Raw genomic sequence first — 20,710 nt, forward strand, 5'->3', positions numbered from 1 at the left:
GAAAAATTGGTATATACACATTCTTAAAAAGCTCTTATTTATATTGATTTTGATTTGAATTATCATTCGTTAAACCCATCTTTTTATTTTCAGGGAAAGGATGATCTAGTATAATAATTTTAATAAAATATGATTAATTTTTTTTGAAAAATATATTTTCGTCTGCTAAGGTGTGTTGTGTATTATAGTTGTTGTACTTTGTACCCCAAAGAATTTATCATTGTTATTACAAATTAAATTTAAAATTGTTTCTTCTGTAACTATATTCCAAATTATATATCTGCAAAGTTTAAATGTATTTTTTTTTGTATAGTTTTTTGATTTTTTTTTTAAAGTTATAGGACTTTTTTGGAGACTTATTATAACCAAGGGATAAGGGTTCAGTGTTTGATGAACATAAAGAAATATATTACCATAGATTATTACCTACACTTAGTGTTGTTTGAACGGCTCGTTACGATTTTATTAAAAATGGCTAACTCGATATTTTATCCAGAAAAATATCAAGCAAGCCTTTGTTCATCACCAAGGTCTAAGACATTAGTGTAATTTTGAGGTTTAGGCAATATTATATTTTCTGGCTAAAGTATTGACGTTAGCCATTTTTAAAAATCGGCTCAAAACAAGCCGTTTAACAACACTACCTACACTACTCTAAACAGGCGAGGGAAAACCATTAGGCGGGGTTTTTCCCATAAACATTATTGGAGATTGTTTAGGTCCACTTATTATTGATATGTATATTATATATGTTAGAGGCCATGTGTTTTTTTCCGGCTCTGTATGATTTTTTCAACTTTAGATCAATTTTTTGAGTGCGGTTTTATAACTTTGCAATGAAATTTTGAACTTAATATAATTTATAATAGTTTTTTCCCCCATAGATTTTTTATACATTTCCGGTCAAAATCAGATTTTTCAAATTTTTAAAAAAATCTCACAGCTGATAATATAAAATTGAGAGATTCCAATGAATCCTATACCCAAAAGAATTTATTTATTTTTTCTTGCCTCACCAATCAAGGGATTAAGAAAAAAAATATATAATTTTTATATTAATATAAATGATGGTGTTAAATTAAGCTTTTCATTTCTTTATTCTAATCATTTTTTCGTCTTCTCAATACATGAATTCATTGGTCCACAAGAAGGAGCAAGAGATGTTGTTCTCAAATCTACCTATCCTTCGAAAAATTATTATACGTAAATTGGATTATATTTATTTTGTAATTTTTTTAAAAATATTTGGGCGCATTGTCCCATCTCCTAAGATTGCAATTAAGAGTATTTTACACTTTACTTTAAAAAAAAATTATTTAAATACTATATCGAAATTTTGGTATTTTTTTTATAAATTATAAATTAAAAATGACTAAAAAGGTTATCGGCAAAAATTGTCTACAATTCATAAGATAAAGAATATTATTCCGGTAAAGTCCATTTTAAAATTTTTTAAAAAAAAACGTGCTTCAAAAAATGATTTTTTTCAATTAGTAAAAAAAATAACACATTGCCTGAAAAATACACATTGATTATCCTTGATATTTTTTTAGTTTCATATGAATAAAATTGAAAACTATTTCAAAAAAAGTCAAAATGTAAATGAGTCAATTAGATTTTCCCAAAAATTATTCCCTTGATCACACAATTTAGATCACAGTAGAGTATGATAAATTTCTTAAAATTCCAACTACTTATACAAGCGTCATCGTTAGGGTTAGGGTATGTTTATATGAAATATAACCCTGCATTCACAGTTAGTGCGAATTTTCGCGGCGATATTTTGCTTTCTAGTAATATAATTCGCAAATACAATTAATTTTTCTGCTCTCAATTAGATAATTTTTCAGAGCATTGAGCTGTAGAGATTCTAGCTTTAACGCAAATTACCTTTTATAGATGCACGTAAAACCTAAGAATATTAATAACGAGGAAATTAAAATTTACACCCATCCACGCACAAACAAATACAAAATATTTAAGAATCCACACCGATTCACTGAAGGCCTATTATTTAACTCACGCCATTAATCGCTTACTAATAATCTTTCCTAAATAATAGCTGGACACCGCTCTTTATAAAGTGGGGGTTATAATTTTCATATTAGAAATATATTAGCGGGATTGTCCCATGTTTTTATATCTTTAAAAGGTTTAATTATTTCATTTCTTAAACCACCCTCTTATGATTACTTAATTTACAGAGATCCGCAGGCTCTGCTCGGGTACAAGGGTAGGGTTAATTTCAATTTTTTTAAAATATACACGGGTCGGGCCTAATACCCGGGCCTTATATTTGAAAACTGGATATTTTGAATCGCCATTTAAGCTGTAAAAATTAAAAATAAATGTTTAAACACGAAAATTTTGCCTAAAAATGCTACTGAATTAAAATGCGTATTTATTCCGAAATAGTTTAGGAAGAAAGGTAGGGAGGGAGTATAGGATAATTGCTTTATTTTTCATCCATCTAAAAAACAGCTGAACTTAGTTTTAGGTCGAGAATTATTACCTCATTTTCTGTTTGTTTAAAGAAGGGTGGATGATCGCTCTATTATTTAGCTGGTTGACTCGGCTAAAAATGGAGGCATTATTTTTATTCATCTTAATTAAATTTCTAGAGTTACTAGGAAGTTAATGTAATCGAATCTAACATAATCTGTACCTAGATTCTTTTTTTTCTATTTAGGAGGTATATATGTATGAACAAATGATATTTATTTCTCTGAAGTTATTAAACGCAGCAAATGGTATGGAATCAATTTAAAAGAAGAGATCAGACTTTAGGAATTATCACTTTCATCTCTTGTTCAAATGAAAATTTTACCAATATCCCTAATAAACTAAATGGCTCGTTGTTTCATATTTATTAATATCACTTCATATTCTTATGAAATAAACATGATGATAATTGGTGTACCCTTAAAAAAAAGGATATAAATTGAAAGCCAAAAGTCAGATCAATTATAAATAATTTAGTTGCAAAATAAGGAACCATTAATTACAAAATTATTTTTTTTTAAAAAAATTACGATTTCGCAATGAAAAGAAAAATACGTAAAAGTCAATTGACCTTATAATATGTATATATATTTTTTTATCAATAAAAGAAGTTTTGTGATTTTATTTAATAAATTTACAATTTGCACGATATAATTAAATTGATGTTCATTTAGGAAAAACCAATGTGAATAATTGAAAATGGAAAAATAAGAACTAATGACTAAAGTTCATAATTAAATCCTATAGATCAAAAATTAAAAGTTTAGTTTATTTTATATATATTTATTTTCTATATCTCCATTGTAGTCAACAATTTAAAGTAGATTTTTAAGGTAAGAAGCAACCACCCCTCTTCCATTCCCCACTTCATTAATAAATTTTGGCGGGGAATAGAGTCGATTTTTTGACCGGCAAATGGCTAGGTTCTTTTATCTTTTACCTTATTAATGATCATTCATAATATATAATTATTTTAGATGTTTTTTTCCTTCTTAAAATTTAAGTAATTAAAAGTTTTTGATTTGTATACTTTTATTTCTAATCTTAACCTTCATTTTATCCATTTTTTGGCGAGTAGGGAGAAAGGGCTAGAGAGTAGTATCAATTTTCATTGGCTTAAAATGATATTCTAGAAGACTTAACAACCCCCCACCCCTCACCCCCGCACACTTTAGGTCTATAATTGGAAAAGAAAGCCTCAGGGGGTAAAAAATTAGGAAAATTAGGCCCAGGAAATAAAATACCCTTTTATAGATTTACATTGTTTATACGATTTATATTTTAAAAAAGCTATTAACTAGTATAAAATTCCCTATAATAAAGGTGGCGAAATCAATACAATACATATTATATAACAGAATAATTAAAGTCAATTCAAAAAAAAAGGTACAAAATGTTATTTGAGTGTCTTAGAGTTGGACCATGTCAGATGTTCAAAATTTATCTTTCATACAAAAGTCGGGTCATCCTTAAAACTAATTTAGTTAATGGCGGATCACTATATTACCATGAATCCCTATATCCGTTAGATAAAAAAATGAAGTTACTGAACGTCAAATATATTGACAGTTTTAAAAATAAATTCTAAGGATTTACACTTATCGATTTGCAGGGCTTTAACTTAAAGCCAATAATTTAGAGCTTAGCCTGATTTTTTCAATATTTGGATATTACTATGCTTCTGGTAATCTGGGAGAGACGCAATTCAGCGATTTAAAATTTTACCCAAAAATTGAAAGGTATATGCACTCACAATATCTTAGGATGACATGACAAATAACGAACAATGTTAGGAAAATAAACCTTCCATATGGTTATGATACGCTGTTAATTAACCGAATTAAGTTTATTTCTTTTAAAACTAAAAGTAAAAAAATATCTAAAATCAAAACAATAAAATTCAAAAATTTAAATAATCAATTAATTATTACATAACATTTGTCTCCAATTGAACTGGCATAAACTTGAATCTCTTTGAAAGCGCCTTCAATCAAGCTCCAATGGATATCGCTCTCATTCAAAATACATTGAATTGTTTAACTGGCTGATTCATCGGTATACCTAAGTTGTGCCGTTCTTTCTGTTTGTCAATTTGGACAATATTTTCTATCATTTTTCCTCTCTTATTATCAAATGGTCATCACGAACTATTGTTTTTCCTTCTGATTTCATAATGCAAAGGTTCTAACACTTATAACCCCCCCCCCCCACCTATTTCTTATTTAATTTCTTTGCAAAATATCACTTCTCTACCATATTTTTCTGCTCTAACGTAATTTTTTATTTACAATACACAATTTTCTCATTGTATCCCTCACATTTCCGAGTTTAATTCTTAGTGGCATTTCCACAGGGCTCTGCTTATTATTATCAGTCTCCAGAGTATTTTTGAATGACTATTAACATCTCTATTGAGAGCAACCAATATCAATCTTTGAATGTCCCGGCATTATCCATGTAGATGATGCCATACATTTCCTTATTTTAGCTAACCTGCCTAGTTGAGCACTTGGAGACATATCACGTTGTATATTTGGCCTTCCTCATTCTTCACCAAACTTTCTGCATCACTATTTATTTCTGGCCACTATAATACTAACTTTATCGCATTTTTATTTTTGCTATTCTAGGGTACCACTTAAGTAACATTACTTTAATGCTCGAGATAATCCACTTTTCCATAGTAATTTCATATCTTTTCTTGAATAAATTTTCTCAGACTTTTAATGATATTCTCTTGTTCAACCATCTATTATCATTAAAATTATATAATGTTTTAAATATCATGTTATTTATGCGCTTGATAAAAAAAACAAACCTAAAGCATATACATCTTTCAATCATCATAGCATCGAATTTATTTAATATTATTTATACACATTATTATTTTTTATAATTTGTGCCAGCTGTTCAAACTCTTATTTTAGAATAAAAATTTAAATTTTAAACCTAGACTGTCCTCATTCACGGCTAGCGCGCGTGGCGAATTATACAAAATGGGCTAAGTTTACAAAATATGCTGTATTTTTATCAGAGACCTGCAGAAGTACCATTTGCACGGGTCCGGCCCGCGTTTTGTATTTTCAGGCTCGGTCCAACTTTTATTAAAAAAAAAATTTCAAGAACCGGTTGGGATATTTTTAAAATATATTATATTTATTTTTGATTTTTATAGGATTTCAAATATTTCGTTTTAAAATATACGGCCCGGCCCGGCCCGGGTATTTAAAAAAATTAAAATACAGCCCGGCCCGTGTACCCAGGCTAGGCCGGGTTTAGAGACGGACTGCAGGTTTTTGATTTTTATATACTACACCGCTAATTCGCGCTAACTGTGAGTTTTCAGGTCTAGACCTTATTCGACTTATTATTTTAAGCCAACAAATAATATTACAATTAGTTTTCCTTATTCATACGAACTTTATGGATGGGTATATTAAATTATTGAGTTATTTTCTCTTTCGCAAATAAAAAGGCGAGGATAAATATTGAAATTATACTATTTTTTTTTAGTTTTTAATGATCATATAGTAAACTTGTGATTAAATATACGGCACATTCCCACTATAATAATTTTTTTTAAATATGCTTTACTCATATTTGTGATTAAAATTTAATAAATTTTTTACCATTATTACATTGTTTTCATTAGTTTTTGTCAGAATACGAAATTATTTTTTTTTTTCAAATAAGCTTAGATGAATTGGGGTTTTTGTTTAAAGGCCGCCAAATTAGTTTTTTCTCCTGGCCGCCAAAAGTCTTGGTACGGCACTGAGTTCATTATACTCATCTTTTTTTATATTTGATATGGTACACCGTTAGAATTTCAATTTTATGTTATAGCAAAAAGGTTTTGGCAAGGGGTAAGTGTTGTTAAAAGGCCTGATTTGAGTGGATTTTTCAAAACGGCCCGATTTAGATTTTGGCTATATGTAAATATCGAGATTTGGCAAATAGATGTCCAAGAATTTCTGCCAGCTTAGTGCAAAATATTTAGAGTTACATAATGTTATTTTGGTTATAATCTTAATCGGGCCTTATTTTAAAAAATCGACCCGAATCTGGCTTTTTAACAACAGCTGGGGTTTCTATTCTTGGGGGCGTTTTCCCGGGGATTCTCGATTGTGCCTATCTATTGACTCCTTAGCTTTTATTATTTTTGGTTTGGTATAAAACAAAGCATATTTTTCGCCTTCTGAAATGCTTTCCGCTTACTGAGCACGCTTAATCTTCTAAATCATAGATCATAGACCTTTATTATTATCATTGACATATAATAATACCTAGACTGACGATGCATTCATAATAATGCATTTAAAAGCGTCGTTAATTGCAAATCAGCTGAATCCGCCATTTTGGTAATCCATATAGTAATTATTCTCATGTTAAAAAAACGACTATTAATTTGATAACTTGCTTCCTTTTTATCTCGATGATCAGGCAATTCTTTAATAAAGCTTGCATCAGACATAGGAATAAATTGGCCTCTCGTTTAAAAATTTTTAATAATGATATGGGTAATCAAAATGACACCACCACAGCTGTTTTCATTGATGCATTTTTAACGAATGCATAGTCAGTCTATTTTATACATAAATGGAAATCGGGTTGACATTAAAAGTAATTATAAAATCGGTCTAATTGGCCAAGTTACTCGAGACGATACAAAATTCAAATATCAAACAAATTATATAAAATGATAAGTTATTTATTAAATTTAAGAAAAAATACAATAAAATAAATATTTATAAAAATGTCCAAAGAAATCGATAATTTTTTCCCATTCAATTATATTATACTAAAAATAGATGACAAACAATAAATGTAATTTTAATGGATATAAACGGGATATCAAATGTGACGAATTTTTTATTTTTATGAATAATTATTGATTAGTATGTATAAATATTTCAAGTTTAAGAGATATAATTAATATTATTATGCCTATATTTTAAATTTAAATAGTTAATAATAATGATGGTGATAAAATCATTAGGGATTAAAATACTAGAATATTTGCCTCTACGATTGTTCACGGGTTCTCCTCGAGTATACCATTCCAAAAAGAAATCGTTTTAATATGATATTTTCTCGATTTAAGCCAATTTTTTTTATAAACTGCGCTAACTCAATATTTTAGCCAGAGAAATATTGCTTAATCCTAGCAGTAGCCTCACTAAAAAGAGGTGCACAGGGACTCCTTGAAAATTTTTATTTGAGCCCTCTGAGATTGTAAAGGCTAGTGACGCCATTGCCTCAGCCTTGATATATTGCTAATAGATATCCAACCATTGTTCCATTTACAAGCAAAATATTCAGGGTTGCTTATTATTTTTTCTGGATAAAATATTGAGTTTGCCGTCTTTAAAAATCTTCTTCGAGCCATTAGCAACACCATTCGCACGAATCGAATAATTTAATATTCTATTTTGTTTTTTAAAAATAACAAATATTGTTGTTTTTTCTTTCTTTCTTTCTTTCTTTCTTTCTTTCTTTCTTTCTTATGTAAGCTTAAAAAAAGGTTTAACTTGCATGATAATCCTTTATTAAAAGTATATAATTAAAAGTTTTTTTAAAATTTGATGATTATTGAGTCTATCAAATTTATCGGGACATACGATACCTTGGATACTATCTTGCTCTCCTTAGTTTTCAGCCAAATCTATGTTGTTCCCAAAACTATATTATTTAAACATTTAAGCAAAATCGATGTATTAAAATTCTTTTTGATGATATTCATCGTTTTTTCTAGAACGATGACACCATTTTGGTTATTCCTTCCCCAATAATCTGACATTATCTTTTTACAAAAGTGTCTTTCAAGATTTTGCTCATAGATGGCAGAAAGGTTTGGACATCTATTAACGAAATTTCGAGAGGCTTGCAAAAATATTATTATGGCTAAAATCTTAATTTAGAGCTGTTTAACAATACTAAATGTCACAATAGTGAATTATATATAAATATTTTTTAATATTTACGATTAATTTTTTTACAGACTATAATTGAACAATTTCTAGAACTTACTAACAAAATAGTTAATCCTATCAACAGTGGCGTTACGTTTATGCCATAGCATGCTTTGGTAAGTACTTTATATGTACAGCCCTAAGAGAGATATATATTTTTGAGCAAAATGGCTGATAAGAAACCATTGCTCAGAAATAACTTAGAAAATAGAAATACACAAAGCCATATATTTTTTTATCCATTAATAAAAATACAATTTATTATTATACCTCCACTAATTTTTAGAAAACTTTTTCCCCAATTTAATTCGGGAACTTTTGATGTCATCGAGTTTCACTAGGCTTTTACCAAAAATGTTATATCTAAAATAAATATATGGCATTAGTGAAAATGAGTGAGATAGTTTAGTTCGGATAATTATTCTCAAACGGAACCTAAAAATACCGCTCATAATCAAAATATAAAATACCGATATCTTTATATGAGGTAGATGCAATTCATCGCGTGTTATATATGTTTAGGAGCAAGTTCTTGAGACCTAACCAATTATGTATGGGTGCCAGTCCTGCTTTCATTATTATATAACTTAGCCCTGACTGATAAACCCATCTACTTTTACAAATCTTCTTTTTGTCAGAAATTACTTTTTTAAAAGAAATTTAATATTTTTGCAATTATAGGAAAACGTATTATAATATAATTTTTTTTAAAAATTGAGGCTTAAAACAAATTTTATAGAGAGAGAGAGAAAAAAGCTAATTTTCATTGAAGGTTGTAATTTTTTTTTTTATATTTTAAATTAATTGTTCAATTATCTTAAAAAAAAACTGCGAATTTTAAACAAAGAAAAATAAATAATTTCACTTTTTATTTCCTTTCACTCATTACTTCTTTACTTTCTTGACATATTACAAAGATTCCCAAAGATGACAAATTCCTCTTTACATAGTGATTGGTTCCCCTTAAATTACTCAATTTATTAATTCACTTTATTTTGAAATTAACTGTATAATTCACTTTGCATTTAACCTTTCAAAACGGATATTCAATTCTTTGATTCATTTTTTTTATAATAAATTATTCGATTTCGAAGATAGTTTTACAATAATATAATTTTTGTAATTTTATATTTCTTAACATTTTATCATGTTGCGTATTTATTTTTTCCGTTCTATATTATTACCTAAACTAAAATACGCATAATACATTATAAGGATTCAATTTTGTAAGATCTTACCTTTCTTTGGAGGTCTGCAATGGGCGGTGTTATAACCCAAAAAGCTAGCCCACTCGTTATATTGAAAATTTAAAAACCGATCCATTCCAATCCTCTGCACATCACACACAGCCCTTATTTTTTTTTATCAGTTTGTTGTTTAATGCTCGATTTTCGCTTAATTTTAAATTCAGATTTTATTCAAAATAAAATTTACGCAGGTCTCAAGATTTCATTAAATAGATCCTTCTTCTATCTTACTAATAAAATCTCCAGACGACGTTACATAATATGTAGTGTTGTTAAACGGCTCGATATTTTATCCCGAAAAATCTAATGCAAGCCTGATAATTTTCAGTCATCGGTTTGTATCATCAGTTAGCGAAATCTCAAGGCTTAGTCAATATATTTCTAGCATAAATATCGAGTTAGCCGTTAAAATCGGCTCAAATCGAGCCATTTAACAACACCAATAATATGTTTATAATATTGGGTTAGCCGTTTTTGAAAATTAAGCCTTTTTAAAGCTTATTAACAAACCTCGTTGCTTGTTCTTTCATCTTGTAAAAGGTTTTTTGGGAAATATTCTTATACATTTTTATACAAATATAGATAATTTAAAAATTTCGATTTTTTAAAAATATTTATTTCTGTGAACTTGTCTGATATTTATTTCAGAAATTTATAAGCGTTTATACAAAATGAATAAATATAAAGCGTTATGTTTTGCATTTCAAAAAAATAGCAATTAAAATTTCGTGTATTTTGATTGAATATTTGAAATAAATAAGTGCTTTAAAAATTTCTTTTAGGAAAATTAAACAGATATATTCGTATTTAAATGCTCATGAATAGAATAGAATTGAGAAGCCTTAAATCGATAATTTTATTTTTTTTTTTAAAAAAAAATTTATTAAAAAATTAAAATAAAATGTTACTTTATTAAATCATTAAAACTTAAATTACCAAATATTTTTCTAAGCTAGTTTTATTTATTTTTATATTATCTATGTTTTTCTTCTCTATTTTTCTCCTTTCCTTTCCTTTCCTTTCCTTTCCTTTCCTTTCCTTTCCTTTCCTTTCCTTTCCTTTCCTTTCCTTTCCTTTCCTTTCCTTTCCTTTCCTTTCCTTTCCTTTCCTTTCCTTTCCTTTCCTTTCCTTTCCTTTCCTTTCCTTTCCTTTCCTTTCCTTTCCTTTCCTTTCCTTTCCTTTCCTTCCTTTCCTTTCCTTTCCTTTCCTTTCCTTTCCTTTCCTTTCCTTTCCTTTCCTTTCCTTTCCTTTCCTTTCCTTTCCTTTCCTTTCCTTTCCTTTCCTTTCCTTTCCTTTCCTTTCCTTTCCTTTCCTTTCCTTTCCTTTCCTTTCCTTTCCTTTCCTTTCCTTTCCTTTCCTTTCCTTTCCTTTCCTTTCCTTTCCTTTCCTTTCCTTTCCTTTCCTTTCCTTTCATTTCCTTTCCTTTCTCTTTATTTTTATTTTCTGTATTTAGGGAAGGGTTTAACATTTGCTCAAAATTAAAAAATCTTCAAAGATTTTGCTTTTTTTGATCTTCAAATATTTTTTGTTCAAAATTTTGAACGAAAAGATCTTTAAAATTTGATCATTTTTGTTAAACCCATATATAGGGGTAAATCTTAAACCTAAATACAAATCTAAATATCTACATTATTCGCATTTGATTCGAAGATTAAATTCCTTAAAAAAATATTTTAAAAAAAATTTTAAAAAAATGGATTTTTAGAATATTATAAGAGTGATTTAATTTATAAATGCGGGGGAAAAAAAGTTTTAAAAAAAAAATGTTTCCTCAATAAACATGTTAAATTATTAAAAAATAATTTCAAATATTTAGGAATAATTTTAAATATTTACGGATAATTTCGAATAATTCGATCGAATAATAGGTAAAAAAAACTACTTTATAGATAATATATCTTCCTACAAAATTATTCGATTCAAATTTTCGAATCGAATAATTTTGTTATTCATATTCCTAAAAATTCAACAGTTTGTTTTAGCTATAATTTAGGGCAGAGACTTATTATGAGACTAGTGTTGTTAAGGCTCTTTTTGGGCCGGTTTTTCAAAACGGGTGTCTCAATATTTTATCCAGACAAATATTAAGCAAGCCTTTAGATTTTGCTCATAGATGGCACAAAGGTTCGAAGATCTATCAACAAATCTCTAAGCTTAGACCATATTTTTCTAGCTAAAATATTGAGTTAGCCGTTTTTGAAAATCGGCTCAAATCGAGTCATTTAACAACACTAAATGATAGAGTTGTTAAACCAGCTAACTTTGGCCAGCTCTAAAACGGCTTAACCAAGTTTTAAGTCAAAAATAATAGTCTCTATCATTAAGTTGAGACTAAACTTAGAAGTTTAAGTCAATTTTTTAGGGGATAATCTTGACCACGCCATATTGGAGTTTGGTCAAAGTTAGGTAATTTAGTAAAAATTTGCATCTTTTGAATGATCACGAATAACCCCTCATTCATAGTTAGCGGCGAAATATACAAAATACGCTGTATTTTTGTATTCCTTGCCGCAAATTTGCGCTAACTATGAATGAGAGGATACCCTGCATCCACACTTAGCCACGTGGCTAAATTTATAGCTTTAAAAAAAATAATATTTTATTTTTTAAAAAAATGGCTCTTAAAATAATAAATTTGTAGAAAGATAATAATTTATTAATAATTATTTTTATAGTATAATTCATATTAGAGATCCCGGCCCAAGTCCGGTCCGGCATAACTTTTTTAAAAAAATTTTGGGCCGGGCTTGAAACCAATTCTTATATCTTTTAAAAAAAATCATTTGTATAAATCTAATAGATATTTATTTTTTTTTAGTTTATCCAAAATTTTTTTTTAATGAAATATATTTTGCAATAAAATTTTTTTTAACGCATATATGGGGCCTTAGGGCGCTTTTAAAATTAAAAAAACATTTGTAAAAAAAAAATTGGTTTTTGACCAAATAATATATTTTGTGTAGTGGGACAGAATTGCAAAACCTTTGGCAATAAGTTTAAAATCGATAGTATACCCAATCTTCTTCACTTTCCAAAAAAAGAGTTAAATTTTTTTTTACACAGCTAAGTTTTGGAATAAAGTTTGGGTAGTAGAAACAGTATTCACAAAACTGTTAGGAGCCTTTTAAAATTGAGCGCCAATTTTTTATACTTTACGGGAAGAAAATAATTGGACCGGATAGAATGTTTTAGGTAGTATATACGACGAGTATTACGTAACCTTTGGGTAGTATTGTTAATTTGCTTGGTAGCAAAATTTACGACCCTTTTATGTGCTCAGACCGACCCGGGCTCAGACCCGGGGTGCTCATGGTTTGGTCGATTTTTTAGACCCAAACCCCGGGTTTACACAACCAACCAATTAACAACACTATATTTGTGGGAGTAGTTTGAAATTAATTTTGATTAGTTCGCGAGGGAAAAAAATTCAAAGAATTCATTTTCTTTTCCCCTGGAGTAAAGAAGATAGGTGACATCGATCTTAAGCTAGAGACACCCTCTCGCGTTTTATATACTTATTAGATATCCGATTATTATAGGGTTCTATCTCAATTCAGATCAATTTTCAAGGAGAGCAAATTTAAAAAAACCACACTATGGCGAAACTATGAGATATTTAGACAAATATTTTTCTAAATTTTAGGTACACCCCAATGACATATAATATTACCTAGACAGTGTACATCAATGAAAACAGCTGGGGTCGCAATTTTTATTACCCATATTATTATTAAAAAATTCAAACGAGAGGCCAATTTATTCCTATATCTGACGCAAACTTTATTAAAGAATTGCCTGATCATCGAGATAAATAAGGGAGCATTATCAATTTAAAAGTAGTTTTTAACATGAGAATAATTACTATATGGATTTCCAAAATGGCGGATCCAGCTGATTTGCATTCAACGACGCTTTCAAATGCATTATTATGAATGCATCGTCAGTCTTATGTCATTGGTACACCCATAGAATTTTGTTATATACTTTAACAGTGATTTTTGAAAAGTAGAGATAGGGGTTCTTTCTACTTATCCGATTAAAAATAGATTTTTTTTAATAAAATGCTTTACATTTTTAAAAGCTCTTTGGCGCCAACTTGCGAAAAAATTTTCATTGAAAGATTAAAATAATCAAAAACTATTTTAATTTTTAAAAATAATAAAAATAGGTCCTTTACTCTCAACCCTTTACTCTCAAAAAATATAACTTATCAATCCAAAATAATCCCTTTAATAATATTAAATAAATATAATAAACATTACTACCATTCCACTTTATTCATAAATATATAACATATAAACATATTAAATCTTCCCCAATCAATCCCATCTTCAATATCTCCAACAACGGATGTTTTTTCTAACAACAACCCATGTGATCATTTTTGTTTTCCTCCCATCCACAAGGGAAAACTAATTTTTCTGTCAGAAAATAATTGAGATTTGATGTATTATATTAAATTTATTTCTTCTTTTTTTTAACAGCTACAACACTTATTATTATTTTTTTTTGGTTATAAACTATAATATTTTAAAATCAAATTAATACAAAATAGTTTTTTAAAATAACGATGATATTTGATGGGATTAGTTTGGGCTCGATTAGACTAGAATTAAATATGTTTTGTAGGTAATTAAACTCAGGTATAGTGATTAAGCCCTGGTGGTAATAAAATAATGTATTTGTCTCAAAATCATAAGTATCTTTATTAATTTAAATAACGTTTAAAATTCCAATTTTTTAATGTAAAAAATAATTACATAAAATTATGAAAGTGAAAAATTAATGTAAAAGTAAGTAACTTTCTATATAATTAATAATAAACCATCTCTTGTTAGATTAAAAATCAATCATACAATTTACAAAAATTAAACAATTTAAAGATAATCTAATATTGTTAAGATAACATTCTAAATCGTAAACATTAATACAATATTTAATGACTAAATTATTAAATTTTTCTATATTATATTTTTTAAATTAACCCTATTAAGAACCATTCTTTTAAGTTAAAACAAATTTAAACAAGCTTAATTCTTGATCATTCAAAGTTGGACATATATCTTGACGGTGTTGTTAAAGGCTAGATTTGAGCCGATTAAAAACGACTAACTCAATATTTTATCTAGAAAAAAATATTATTGCAAGCTTGAAGATTTTGCTCATAGATGGCACAGAGGTTTGGATATCTATTAGCGAAATCTCGAGGCTTAGTCAATATTTTTCTGGCTAGAATATTGAGTTAGCCGTTTTTAAAAATCCCTCATTTTATACAAAATCATGAGCAATCTATGAATAAATATGAATTGTGGGGTGGTTTAAAAAATTTTATAATTTACATAAAAACCCCTTTTGCCTATAAGTGGAGTTCTTCGATATGGTAATAAAATTTTTATATAAGAAATCAAATCACGTATAAATATTTGCTTAATTTCTGGGAAAAAGAAAATTCTTATATAAAAGCAGAAACTCAATTTTGAATCAACATCGTTCAAAAATAAACTAAATTAAATTTTTAACAAAGTGGTTTATTTTGTTTGTTTGGCAATATCTCGTGGAAATTATAAAAAAAATGACTAAGTTGAAGAAAAGAAGTCAATAATCGTTTCAGATCCAAGAAATTTTATAATTTATTTCTTATAAAAAAAAATCTCTATATTTTCACACAAAGAAAGCAATTATCTATTTTTTTATTTTTCATAAAAAAGAATATATGTTACGGAATGCGGTATTTTTTATATATAGATGATGATATACTAAAATAAAATGTTATTTTTTAAATTCATATTTTATTTTTTTTTATATATATTATTCGAATGTGATTAAATGGTTTTATTTTCATTTTTAGAATTATCGATTTGTTCATCATTTACTGTGTTTTTTATAAGATTACTTTTCCCATTTTTTTACTGAACAAGAAATAAAGAATGTAGCTATCATTGGCAGTCTACAATGGCTTAGAGCTTTAGTATATGGCGAAAATCTAATTTTATTAGAATTGACACTGACCTCAGGAGACCTTCAAGGTACCATTTGCAAGGCCAGGCCTGGATATTTTTATAAATATATTATATTATATTTATTTTTTAATTTTTATAGCTAATAATGGCGAAAATATACGGCCCAGCCACCCGAGTATATTTTAAAAAATTAAAATACGGTCGTTCCGCGTACGACCGGATTTAGGGCCGGACCTGCATCCCTGACTGACCTAACCTACATGAATTTTTTTTTTTTAAATCAGACATAAAATTATATTAGTTTTTTTTGAAAGATTCATTCTTAATGTGCTTGGGAAAAATACCATTTTAAAATGATTTATATGGTTTATTAAATAGATAAGAAAAAATATGTAGGATTTCAGTTCAGTAATAAATCATGGATTGATTGATCTCGAGAGAAAAACTTTGCCGATTATATAGTTATTCGATATGTCACTAAAATTTAATAAAAATAAAATAGGAGGATCTTACTCATCCTCAGACCTTTGCAACGGGGCATCCGATAGTTATAGACCGACTATTTATGGGTCGTCAGATTTTCTTCTTATTATGCATAGTAAAAAATTTAATGTTTTTTTTGTTTTAAAAAGTATAAATATTACTTAGATTTATGCTTTAAAATTAAACCTGATCTAAATTCAATAATTTATTACAATTTTATTTATAACTTACATAAACATTATATAAATTTGTGCTTTAATATTAACCTAATCTAAATTCAGTTAATTTATTACAATTATAATTTGTATTTTGCATGAATATAATTTATTTCATATTCCAAAGCTAATTTATTCTCTAAACCCAAGTTCCGTGTTATTTTTTTTTATAGATTTATACAGCTTAGATAAGTTAGAGGGGTATTAATGGGCTGTCGAATTTATCTTCTTTCCGGTCCACCAATATACTTACTCGACCCCAACTAATGGTTTTTAATAGGGATATCTTGATCCTGTGCACTTTACTGCGATCAATGGAAAAGAGGGCGTATTGGATTATATTTCACCCCATCTAGAGTTAATTTAATATTTTAATAAAGCAACCTTTTAAGTCTTAAAGATGAAAGATTTTATTTCCCGTCATAATCTCTAATACATGAATATTTTTTTTGGAAAATTTAGCAAATATTACACGGAACATATTGATGCCCATCAATCAATCATATATATAAACTTTTTCGAATACTATAATTTTCCCAGATAGTTTTATTATTTTATTTGTCCATCTTTTTTTTCGTGTTTTGTAATGAGTCCCAATATTAACACGAGTAAAGAAAAGCCGGGGCCAAAGTTTCAGGGGTACGAAGATATAGGAATATTTAAAATATATAATATATATAGGGAGGGGGGGGTTACGCACATTTTTAAACCTTAAAAACTCAGATCAAAATAAATCGATTGATTTCAAGCAGTGCTAATTATATTGTTTTGATTCGTGAATGCGTTCCTTTTTTTTGAAGGTGAACGCTAAAACGCGGATGAGTTCTATTTTTGTATATAAAAGTTTTCGTTTGATATTTTTTATGATAATTTAATCTATAATTGTGACAACTAGTTCATGCAACTAATTATAGAAATATTTGCATTTTATTATGTATTCGGGAAGAAACTATTTACATTTATTAGGATTTATAACTGAAACTAATTACCTTTTAAAACCAACAACTCTAGCCATACTAACTATGGCTACCCTCATTTAGAAAGTCTCAGGACTTCTACATCTTTTTAAGTATTAATGACGATAAATCAAAACTAGAAAATCATACTTCCCCATCCCCTATTCTACTCCTTCAATGGCATCTCGTGTCATAACACCCCCCCCACACACATATGGTATAACCTGGAGATCCCTGAACAAAAATAGAGAAATTATTTTATAAAATACTAGCGCCACGTCATCAAAATTAGCTAAAAAAAATAAATGGAAACCCAAATTAAAAATAAGTAGAATTGAAAATATAAATTAGCGAAACCTTACTTCCTCCTAGCACCCTCCATTTTCTATCACAAACTTACATCATATCCCCCCCCCCGCCCCCGCACAGTGTAATCCTTGGAGGCCTTGAACAAAAATAGAGAAGATGTTTTTTTTTATAAAAAATAGTTCCAAACCCAATACTTAGTATATAAAAGGCGAAAAAATTATTAGAGCCAGATCAATCCTTATTTAATTTTGGTCATTTTTTAGAAAGGTTGCTTATGCTAAAAATGCTTTAATTTGCTCCAGCCGTAATTTAATTTTGGGAGTTAAATTTAGTGTCCTTTGATCTAGATGTTTGATTTCACTGGGGGAAACAAAGCGTCAAATATTTAATTCGTTCCAGCCATAAAAATTGACCTCAAATTCTTATCCAAAGCTTGGACTCAACTTAATTACTTGCATCCCCTCTAGTTTTTTATCGCCATTTAAAAATTAGAAAATTTTAATTTGTATATATTATATTATGAAAATTTTTGTTATCTCTGGCTGTCCTTAGTAAAATAAAATCATTTTGTATACGATAATAGAATATATTATTTTATTGGATCTTTTTAACTTTTTTTTTTATAACAAAATAAAATATGGATTTATTCTTTAAACCTTGGAGTTATCGGTTTTTAATAAAAAAAACCTCATTTCACTCATTTTATATATTCAAAGAAAATCAATGGTCTTTATTAGATGAAACAATCCACTATACAAAAAAGAAAGAAAGAAAGAAAGAAAGAAAAGAAAGAAAGAATTATAAAACATTTTTCTTATCTTTTCTGAGACATATCTAAATTTATTTAATATTCAATTCGATTTGTTATTCCAATCGAAGAACGATAAATAATAAACAATTATTTTTGAACGTAATAAAAATTTAAATTATTCGTGAATTTACGAAAATCATAAATTTATAAAAGTAAATATTTTGGAATTATTCTTTAATTTTTAGAATTTTATAGCGTCGTCAAAGCGTTTTTTTCCGGCAATGTGTTATTTTTCCAACTTTTAAATCATTTTTTTGCGCGTTTTTTTTTAAATTTAAAAATCGGATTTTACCGGAAATATATTCTACCATGTTTGGAATACCTACCGGCTACGAATTTCAGACAATTTTGTCATGAACCTTTCCATAAATTTTTTATATAAATCATAAATGACTCGAAGGTTAGCGGCAAAATTGTGTACGATTCATAAGATATGTATTCCAAACATGCTGGAATATTCCGGTAAAATCAGGGATTTCAATATTAAAGAACGGGCTCAAAAAATGATTTAAAGTTGAAAAATAACACATTGCCGGAAAAAACAGATTGACGATAATTAATTTTTTTTTAAACTGTCATCACGTATTCTATAATTTTTTCTGACATTCGCTTATTGCAATAATGGTAGTTTTTTTAAGAAAAAATTTACTAAAACTAAATTAAAATTTAAATATTTATATATGTGGTAATAATAGTAAAATTATGATATTTGAAAGAGAGGAAAATGATAGACTCTTTCTTCCACATCTCGTGAGCTTCTATTTTTTTTATAGGCACAAATATGAATATATCAAGAATCGCATGATTTTAATTTATTAGAGTTATTAAACGCCTCATTTTTTAAAAAATGACACCCAATATTTTAGCCAAAAGATATTACGCAAGCCTGGAGATTGTGGCTCATAGCTGGCAGGAAGGTTTGAACATATAATACTAAGCTTGCGTAACATCATTATTTTTTTAGCTAAAATCTTAATTCAGAATTGGTTAAATCGTGCCTTTTAACAACACTAGATTTTATGAAAATTCGACTTATTCTTATTACAGCTTTTTAATTCCTACAAAAAGCACTAATATCAGCTTATTTGATTCGTAATTTACGAATCGAATACTAAATATTTCATTACTAAATTAGATATTATGGAGACTTCTTTATCCTTAATTGTTATGTATTAAATTGTTTATTTTCATTATATGAATATGTTTGAATATTAAAAGAAAACGACATTTTGAAAACGAATAAAATAAAAAAATATATTTCAAGAATTACTTCTAATAATACATTTCATTAATAACTATAAAAATATTCGTATTATAAAATCCTCAAAAATGGAAATAAAACTTATTAAAAAAACAAATCAAATTTTTAATTTACTCAAAAATCAATTCACGTTAAAGTATAACTGATCATTCATTGGGTGCGGCGCCACTTTTATATTTTAAGATTAACTAAACCTAAGTAAGCGATGATATCTTTTTCGTATATAAGGCTTCTTTTTTTAAAGTATCCGACATTAGCCATTATAAAAATGTAATGATTTAATAGTATATATATCAAAGGTCTGGAATTTAATAACTTTGATTTTGCTCCATTATCTTCATGGCGTATGCCATTTTTTGTCTCCAATCGTCACAAATGACATATAATACTCACATAGACTAATTAAAATGGCGTCATTGACACAAAACAGCTGGTAACACATCATTTTGGTTTCTCATATTATTTATTTTATAATAAATTAATCTCTGATTTAAAAAAATTAAATCACAAACTAAAATGGCGCGCCACCAGTTGATTTGTATTGAAATAAATTTAAATGAATGAATCGTCGTCAGTCTAGGCTTTATTATATGTCATTCGCTATATAATACACCTTCCCCAAATGCCTTCATTTTTTTACACAGGTCTTTCTTCTTCGTTCCCATCGATCACCAAAATTTCTATTTTTTTTCGATACATCAGTCCCGTTTCTATTTTGTTCTCGAACCACCTTATCTGATTCTTCCAAATCTTTTCCTTTATATCAACAATCTCTATAATTTTATAAATTTTGTCATTCATATACTTTTTCGAATTACCATTTTTGTCATATTATGCACTTCAATTAATGAGGAAGTTTTTTTTGCGATGAAACTCCATCTATTTCATATTAGATGCACTCGTTCTCCCCTTTATTCATAATCATCTATCCTCTTTCCATCGCTCTGTAACATTTTATTTCTAGACCATAGATTCGGACTTGTCTTTTATTAATATT

The 20,710-nt window shown here is 27.8% G+C and overlaps 1 protein-coding gene across 2 annotated transcripts in view; it reads left to right on the top strand.

The window, feature by feature from the left end:
* The window catches only part of LOC135930542 (probable serine/threonine-protein kinase MARK-A), a 50,218-nt gene that overhangs the window by 367 nt on the left and 29,141 nt on the right, over positions 1-20,710 (top strand). The gene's annotated exons all lie outside the window — the stretch shown is intronic.

The sequence above is a fragment of the Gordionus sp. m RMFG-2023 genome, chromosome 5 (genome assembly GCF_954871325.1).
Source record: "Gordionus sp. m RMFG-2023 chromosome 5, tfGorSpeb1-WG-v2, whole genome shotgun sequence".
In the NCBI taxonomy this organism is placed as follows: domain Eukaryota; kingdom Metazoa; phylum Nematomorpha; class Gordioida; order Chordodea; family Parachordodidae; genus Gordionus; species Gordionus sp. m RMFG-2023.